Source organism: Equus asinus, chromosome 21 (assembly GCF_041296235.1).
Source record: "Equus asinus isolate D_3611 breed Donkey chromosome 21, EquAss-T2T_v2, whole genome shotgun sequence".
Taxonomy (NCBI): domain Eukaryota; kingdom Metazoa; phylum Chordata; class Mammalia; order Perissodactyla; family Equidae; genus Equus; species Equus asinus.
The window spans coordinates 82,825,110-82,833,472 of record NC_091810.1 but is presented as its reverse complement, the minus strand read 5'-3'; the positions used below and the strand labels follow the sequence as shown (position 1 = coordinate 82,833,472).

The following is an 8,363-nucleotide window of genomic DNA, read 5'->3' as shown; positions in this document are numbered from 1 at the left end:
AATTAAGAAATCTCTTAGAAGGGAAGATTTTTCTAATGCTCAAAGAAATGAACATGAAAGAACAATTAATGCTTCAGGTATAGGGGTAAGGTCTTAATGAGACTAAAAGTAAAATAAGAACATCTCAGCAGCAGGCCTAATTTGAGCATATGGGGATTAGGAAGTGCTTAAAAACTTACTTTTATTTTCACTCTAGTGGAGAAACAGGATATGTGGCCGAGGGGAAAAGCACCAGGTGGGCAGTCAGGAGCTCCTCGTCCCAGCTTCTGCTTCTGCACTGACCAGCTCAGTAAGCTGGTCAAGTCACTTCCCTCACTGGGATTTCACCTTCTCTTCTGGAAAAATAGGACGAAAGATGGCTCTGGAGTCTAGGGAACATGAGAAAAGCAAAAATATTTTTCTTAGTTTGAATTAGGAAAAAGATATTTTATCAGAGAATTATTTTGTATTATTTGAAGCGGGAAGCACAATGAACTGGCTATTAATTTTTAAAGTATATATTTGCAAAGCTACTGATTTCTCTAAGAACTGGCTCTGAAAGGAAAATTTGGAGGTTAAACTTTTACCGTTTTATAATTTTTAAAAAACTTCTCTATTATATATTTCAAAACATTAACAACAGTTGTCTCTGTCTGCTGGTAGTATTTTAGTTAATTCACATATTTTCCTTTTCTAAGTCTTTTTCTTATTTTGGAGGAGATCATACAAAAATCTAACACATTCTGTAGATAAACATCATTTGGACAGTTTACAAGAACATATATACAACATAGTTATTAAACATTTGAGTGCCGCTATATACTACATACTCTTAAGATGAGAACTACAAATTCTATGATTTTGCCTCAAACAGCTTATAACGTGAGTGGGCTGAGAGGATACCTCACCTTTATATCAAGGAAGGCACCCCAGAGAGGAAGACTGCCAAGCCCGGTCCTGGAGTAAAGTATGTGCCCGCAGAAAGGGAAAATGCCTTGTGGACAAAGAGGGCAAGGCAGGAGGTGGCATGGAATGTGTGAGGAGCTACCAGGAGTTTCCTATCATGCCAATGTCAAGTTTGAAGACAGGCATCTAGGTGCTACAGCTAAAGGGGTGAGGCAGAGGCAACAAAGCATCAGAGAGCCCCTGAGAGGTTTCAATGGAGAGAGGGGGAGCCAAGGTCAGACTTCCACTGTAGGCCCATCACTCTGTAGCACTGCAGAGGACAGACTTGGGGAAGTAAGACCAAAGCCGGGCAGACCAGGCAGAAGGGCTCTGCAGAGCGCAGAAGAGAATCAGCAAGGTTATAAAAGAAGGCAGCTGACAAGCTTCAGTGACCAACCCAGGATCACAAATCTAGAAGCAAGACCTGAACGGAAGTTTTTTGTCTTTAAATCCTGTGCTTTTCCACAACCCTGTGCAAGCACAAATTCTGGTCAAAGTTGACAACAGATCTTAAATTCATCTTTATTAAGTAAATTATGGATCTTTTAAAAAAACTTTATTCATTAATGTATATCAAGTATCCAAAATGTTCAGGGCATTACAGAAAACAAGCAACACTCCTGTCTTGTAGGAACTTATGGGATAAAAGAAATGAAACAAAAAGGAATAGATCAATTCATTCAACAGGTATTTACTGAAGCCCTCCTGGACCCTGATGGAGATCACATTCTAGTGACAGTTCTTTTGAGAACATAATTTTTATATCCTCCTTTTCCTTCCTGACAAGTTCATTTTGGTACAAGTGAGCAAGTGTAGAAGGTGACCAGGAATTGGGACTAAAATAAATAGAAAAATGGGTCAGGGGAAAACTTGCTTGAATGGAACAAGAGAAAAATCCCAAAGGATGGCATGGATAGCAGTAAGTTGGGAAGGAGCCTGGAACTGCCTTCAACTTAGCTGGGATTTGAGAGATGAAAGTTATTTATTTTTTACAACAGTTTTAATCTTTACAAAAGTAATGACTGTAGAAATAATACATGCCTGCTGGAACACAAAAAAAAAAAAAAGAAGAGAGAGAGAGAAATATAAAGAGGAAAACAGAGATCACACCTAGAGATAGAATCAATGTGAACATTTTTGTAAATGTTCTTTTTGCTTTAAACATACACATACACACAAACAGACATGGGGATTTTTGCGAATATATACCTTTTTTTTTGACAAAAGTGAGACTAATTGTTTATTACCTGCTTTTTCCATAAACAGAGGAAAATATCTTTCCTTGAAAATAAAAATCTACATCATACATCTTACATACATTGTGTGGATATACTGAATTTACTTACTCAATTCTCTACTAAGGCACATCAGGCTGTACAAGTGAGGTGCAGAAAGGAAGCGAGCAGCAAGTAAATGATAGAAGTGACTTTAGCTGTGGCAGCATTTTGAATATTCTAAAGGTGGAAAGAGGTAAGACATATGGAAGCTCACGAAATTTTAATGTTCCAGACATAAGATGAATAATGTCTGAATCTGGGATTCTTTGTGGATGAAGAATTTCCAAAAGGGAAACAAAAAAAATAGACTGCAACCCAACACTTGCTAAAAATGAAGTAATTTCAAATCTTCACATCTGCAGAACAGATAGAATGTCAAAGAAAGCTTACTCAGACAACTGAAAACAGTGGGTGGACTGCCAGGGAAAAACCAAGTGCCCTTCTAGTGATCATCCACAACCACAGCTTTCCAAGGAGTGACAGAGCTCCCCAAATCGTGCTCTAACAGAAAGTGCACTGAGCCTTTCTTACGACACGTTAAGTGGCCTAAGACTTCATTCCTGTATCCTCTCTGGGCCTCTGTCTCCTCAAGTGCTTGGGTGGGCTCTTTGAGTTACAGACTGCTTGTCAGAGTTCCTTGGAAGTTGCCAATAGTAGGCATTTCCCACTGCAATCAGAACAGCTCTGCTTTTATCTGTTTTACATATTGGATCTCCAGAAAGTATTTGAAAAAATAGAGTTCCACAACTAAAAAATATTCTTAAAATCACAGGATTAAAAAAAAAATATCATTTACCCTCAGATTATTTGTTAATCACAAAGGTAAAAATGTAAATTTATAATGGAGGGATCTGAAAGTCACCACCTTAACACCATAGTTAAATTTAGCCTCAATAACGGTGGGACAATCAGATAATATATACCTCTCGAGATGATGCAATATGAAGACTTTAGTATCATTTATGGAGTTTTCTTGCCAAAAATACTTAGCTTTAACCAATCTTTTAGATCTGATGTCCAATTACAGGAAATATAGCCAAAAGAGAAATAAGTTAAACAATACCATGAGGAAACAGAAATTCATGATATGGATCATTTTATAAGACCACTGGCCTGATCTCTTTAGTAAGTCAGTATCAGGAGGGAAAAAGTATGCGAATAGAGGTGGGTTGCGCGGAAGAAGGTGGAGGGAACACCAACTACACAGACTCTGAGGAGTTAGCATGTCTTGAATATTTTAGCAAGAGTGAGAACATCAGTGTGACTAGACTTTGACTTTTACTGAGTGAGATGGGAAGCTACTGAAGAATTTTGAGCAGAGAAACGACATCTTGGTGAGGAAGACTGGCCCTGAGCTAATATTTGTTACCAACGTTCCTCCTTTTGTTTGACAAAGATTGTCCCTGAGCTAACATCTGTATCAATCTTCCTCTATGTTGTATGTGGGATGCCACCACAGCATGGCTTGACAAGCAGTATGTAGGTCCGTACCCAAGATCCGAACCTGCAAACCCCAGGGTGCCAAAGCAGAGCACGTGAACTTAACCACTACACCACCAAGCTGGCCCCCTGACTTTCTTTTTAACAAGATCATTCTGGTTGCTCTGACGAGAAGAGACTACAGGGGACAAGAATGGAAGCAGGGAGACCAAAAAGGGGGCCAAATTTGCCTGGAATACTCCAGGCAAAAGACGATGCTGATTTGGACCAGGTGGTAGCAGGGGAAGGGTGAGAAGTAGTCAGATTCTGTATATATTTTGAAACAAGAGTCAATGGGACAGATGCATGGGTTCTGTAGAAAAGAGGGAGGTCAAGGATGAATCTAAGGGTTGATTTTTAAAAACTTGTTTTGTTTGAACAACTGGAAGAAGAAAACTGACGTTAACTGAGACTGGGAAGACTGCAGAAAGGACAGATTTGTTGGTGGTAGAGGGAGTGGTGGTGGCAAGGAAAGTCAGTAGTTCAGTTTCGGATGTTACTTTTGAGATGTGCATTAGACATTCAAGTAAAGATGTGCAGAAAGCTATTGGAGAATTGAGTCTGGACTTTAGTGGAGAGACTGGGCTGATACAAATTTGAGAGTCATATTTAAAGTCTTGAGACCAGATGAGATCACCAAGGAGTGGCTATAGAAAGACAAGAGAAAGAAATACAAAGAAGTATTTATTCTATAATAAATCTTATTCTGTAAGATTCTATAGAAATCTATTTATATATAGGAATATAGAAAGAAACGTCCAAAGGCTGAGCCCTGGAGCACTGAAACATGCAGAGCAGCACTGTCCAATGGAACTTTCTGTAATGACGAAATATTTACATATCTGTGCCATTAATAGGTAGCCACTATTCACATGTGGCTATTGAGTGCTTGAAATATGGCTAATGCAACTGAATAACTGAAAATTTCATTTAAATAGCTGCGTGAACTAGTGGCTACAGTATTGGACAGCACAGACCTTGAGTTCAGGGAAGTGAAGAGGAATCAGCAGAGAAGACTGAAAAGAAGTGGCCAGAGAGGGAGGAATCGTCAGACAATTTTCCATGGGTCTCTCATGTCTCTGCACATGTTCCACGCAAGGCACTGACTGTCTTGACAAATATGCTATTTGATGTGATATCATAGTTCTGGACTATCTTTTCAAGAATGTTTGTAAAGCAAACAGCCTTAGAAGACTTGGCAGTGTCTCCCTCCAGAGCAAAGGGTTACTGAAAAGTATAATAAAGATAATGTTTTCCTCTGGAAAAGAGAGAAAGCATGCTTATTACCCATTATAAAAGATTTGGGTTCTCTAAGATCAGGTTTCCTCTCTAATAACAATCCACCATGTGTGCAAGTGTAATCTGGTCCTCTTCACATTGCCTCAGAGGCAACTGGGGCTCGGGGAACCAGTACAAAAATCCTACTAGTCCAGCTACTGCTCCTCCCATAAGTAATAAGTTGTCTTTTGTCTCTGATCCAGAAGTCTCGTGTCTTCTACCACCATTCACGAAACTGGCAGGTGAACTTGTTAGCTTATAAATAGGGTAAAATCTTAGATCCTTCAGTTCTTGACGAGTATCTAAGAATAAAGTGAAGACAGTGTTTCAAGGAGGACAGGTGATTAACTCTGTTCCTGAATGTTAAGTCAAACTAGTATTGAGAAACGATAGACGTCGACATCACTGGTAGCCGATTAAGAGAGGTTTTGATGAAATTGTGGAGGCAGAAATCTGACTGGCTTGAGTACAAAAAGGAATAGGAAGAGAAAAACTAGCAACAGAATATAGACAACTCTTTCAAGAAGTTTTGTTGTGAAGTTTAAGTGAAATAAGGCAATAGTTAGAGGGAAAAGTCGAGCTAAAGGGTTTCTTTTTAAGAGAGGAGAAATAAAAGAATATTTTCATACATAAGACAATGATTCAGAAGGGGAAAACTGATACAAGAGAAAGAATCACAAAGCATTTAGATTAGTTCTTTCACAGTAACAGGAGAGAAAGTAGAGTATATGGATACCACTACAGGTAGTGGGTAGCTGTGGTGATGAAAGCTCCTTTTCTCCTATTGCTTTTCTGAAATAGGAAGCAAGACTGTCAAAGTTAATGGTAGGGAAGAGACGGTGAACGTATGAGGAGACTGAAGACATGCAACAGTCATCTAAAAGGAGATGAAACAGAGAAAATCCCTGGGAAAATCTAGTATGCTTGCCAGGCAACATTATGGGTCCACTTGAGGCTATGATCATTAATTTAATGCAAGCTCAGTAGCATGGTTTTGCAGGCATGGAACAGGCAAGAACTGGATTTAATCAGCACTGTGGTAAAGTGAGAGAGCGGCAAAGGAATTGAGATGGTACGCAAGGGAGAGATGATAATGACTGATGATGGAATCTAAACCTCTATCCTATCTCCTGAAATTCTAACCCGTCCTTTCAGTGAGCCCTGTGGGACTCAGGGTAGATATCAGCAAAATCCCCATATCGTTGACTTCTCCTCTGAAGCTTTCTTCAACTTCCTTTATCTTCTTATTTAAACTGAAACTAGGCTCTCCCCTGAGGATGCTGCTTTCCCTGTTGTCCTCTTAGATGATGACTCTTTTTCTCTTCCACACTCTTCAAACATGAGCCTGGTAGATGCCTTTCTTGTTCTGCATTACTACTTCCTGTCCATTCTCCCTTTGCCATCTCCCAAAATCCCCTGCAGTGATCACATATCATTAGACTCTACCACCCACTACCCTTCCTTACTGCAGTATTTAAGGTTCCCCAAGGTCACTCTCTTTCACTCCTTGATTTTAGCTTTTGACTCACGGTCACTCCAACACTATTTCTGTTATAATTCTTATTGATTTCAACATCCAAATAGATAATCCCTCTGCTATCTTGGGCTCTTAGTTTCTTGACCTTTTCTCCACACTGATAATTACGTTGATCTTGTTTTCTACCTTGTCTCAGCCACTTTCTCCCATGATCATACCCTAAGCCTTTAGAACATTTAAAAGTATATTTTGATAACCACAAATCTAAAGGACTATCATTTACCAAAAATTTACTGGTGAGTTCAGCATAAGACCACCCCTCTGTAGGCCTCCACTGGCAGAGTTGAGGGAATTGTCACATATCAGGCATAAGACCACCCTCTGCAGGAATTCACGTTCCCCTCATCAACAGACGAGAGAGAGCAAGAACTAGGCATGCTTCCTTTACGAGGCCTCTTCTCTTGGGCTTGTATTCCTTAGATGTGGGGAGAGCTGTCTGTGAACATTTCGGGTAGAGGCAGAGGCATGCTGCTATGGTGACTGACCCTTTTTGAACCCAACTCTCAAAGGAAAGATTCATGTTATTACACGATGATTTTTAAAGTATTTATATGCTAGGTATTGCGCTGAGCACTTAAATGCCTTATCTAATTTAATTTTTATGTCAACATCGAAGTTAGTGTTATCTCCATTTCACAGATGAGGAAACTGAGGCTACAAAAAAACCCTGGCTTATATTACATACTTAGAAACTGGAAAAACTGATTTGAGCCCATGTATCTCTAACGTCAAAGCCTCTCTGTCCTATGCTATGTCTGTATTAAGGGTAAAGGAGCTGGGGTAGTCAGTACCCGAGTTCCTGCCATACTCCCAGATTTCTCAACCTCTAGGGCAGGAATTGTATCAAAATCTTAGTAGGCACAAGAAAAAGAAAGGAATGATGGAAGGAAGGAAGGAAAGAGATAAGAAATCTACAGAACATTGAAGTCATTGTAGTAACTTGGATAGAAAGAACAGAAAGGTTTCTTTTTTTAACCTCAATTTTGTGTTTCAGAAGGCATGAAAACCTAATAAATTTATTAGTGAACGGTGAAATTGTGACATATAAAATAGCCATATTAAATAAAATCATAACATTGAGTTAATGGAGTAAAATTTAAAGTTAGACTCTTAAAAACCAATGAATAAGGTGAATGCTACTTACCTGAACTTCGGACTATGAGTATATGGACAAGCTTTATAAGCATAATTAAGACAATGAGCTTGTTCAACAACAAAACTGACTGGGACATAATTAAAAGCATACTCACAAATGGCATCATATCCAGAAATAGAACTATATACAAGACATACCATAAAGCCAAGCACAAAGCTTATTTATTTTTTTTAAGAACTAGTGACCTGTGAGATTAAGTCAACAGGAGGGAAATGGAAAGCACAGAAGACTCTAAACCTGGAGGAGCTGCAAATATCAGGGTAAGAAAAAAAGAGTAACTTAACAGAAGAGTGAAATATGAGATTTGATTTGGAGAAAACATATAAATACAAAGATTCAGTGCAAAGATTCTCTGAACAGAAGAAACTTAGAATTAATTTCTGTTTATTCACAAAGTATTTATTAAGCATTTATAGCTCTGCTATAGTTTCTCAGGAAGGTGATGCTGGGATTCAGGTGGCAGTGTGATGGGTCAGGGAAGCAGAAGCAGAGACGAGTCAGGAAGCCACTGAAATTTACTCATCCTCACATCCCACATATAGCCAGGGGACAGCATAAATATAGTTCTTAATATATGAACTGTCAGATGCTGTGAAGCACCCCAAAATTAAACTAGGGTAGGGGAACAGGGCAAAAGACCAATGGAAATATTTCTTGGTAAGAAAAATATGCAGATTATTTTGAGCTGACACAACCTTCACGTGTCCCTCTA

General features: G+C 39.0%; 1 protein-coding gene across 1 annotated transcript in view; it reads right to left on the bottom strand.

Annotated features, from left to right (window-relative positions):
* The window catches only part of PPP2R3A (protein phosphatase 2 regulatory subunit B''alpha), a 153,008-nt gene that overhangs the window by 123,878 nt on the left and 20,767 nt on the right, over nt 1-8,363 (bottom strand). The window contains exon 2 of the mRNA XM_044755283.2: nt 180-368. The gene's annotated coding sequence lies outside the window, so the exon portion shown is untranslated. The remainder of the gene's footprint in view (nt 1-179; nt 369-8,363) is intronic.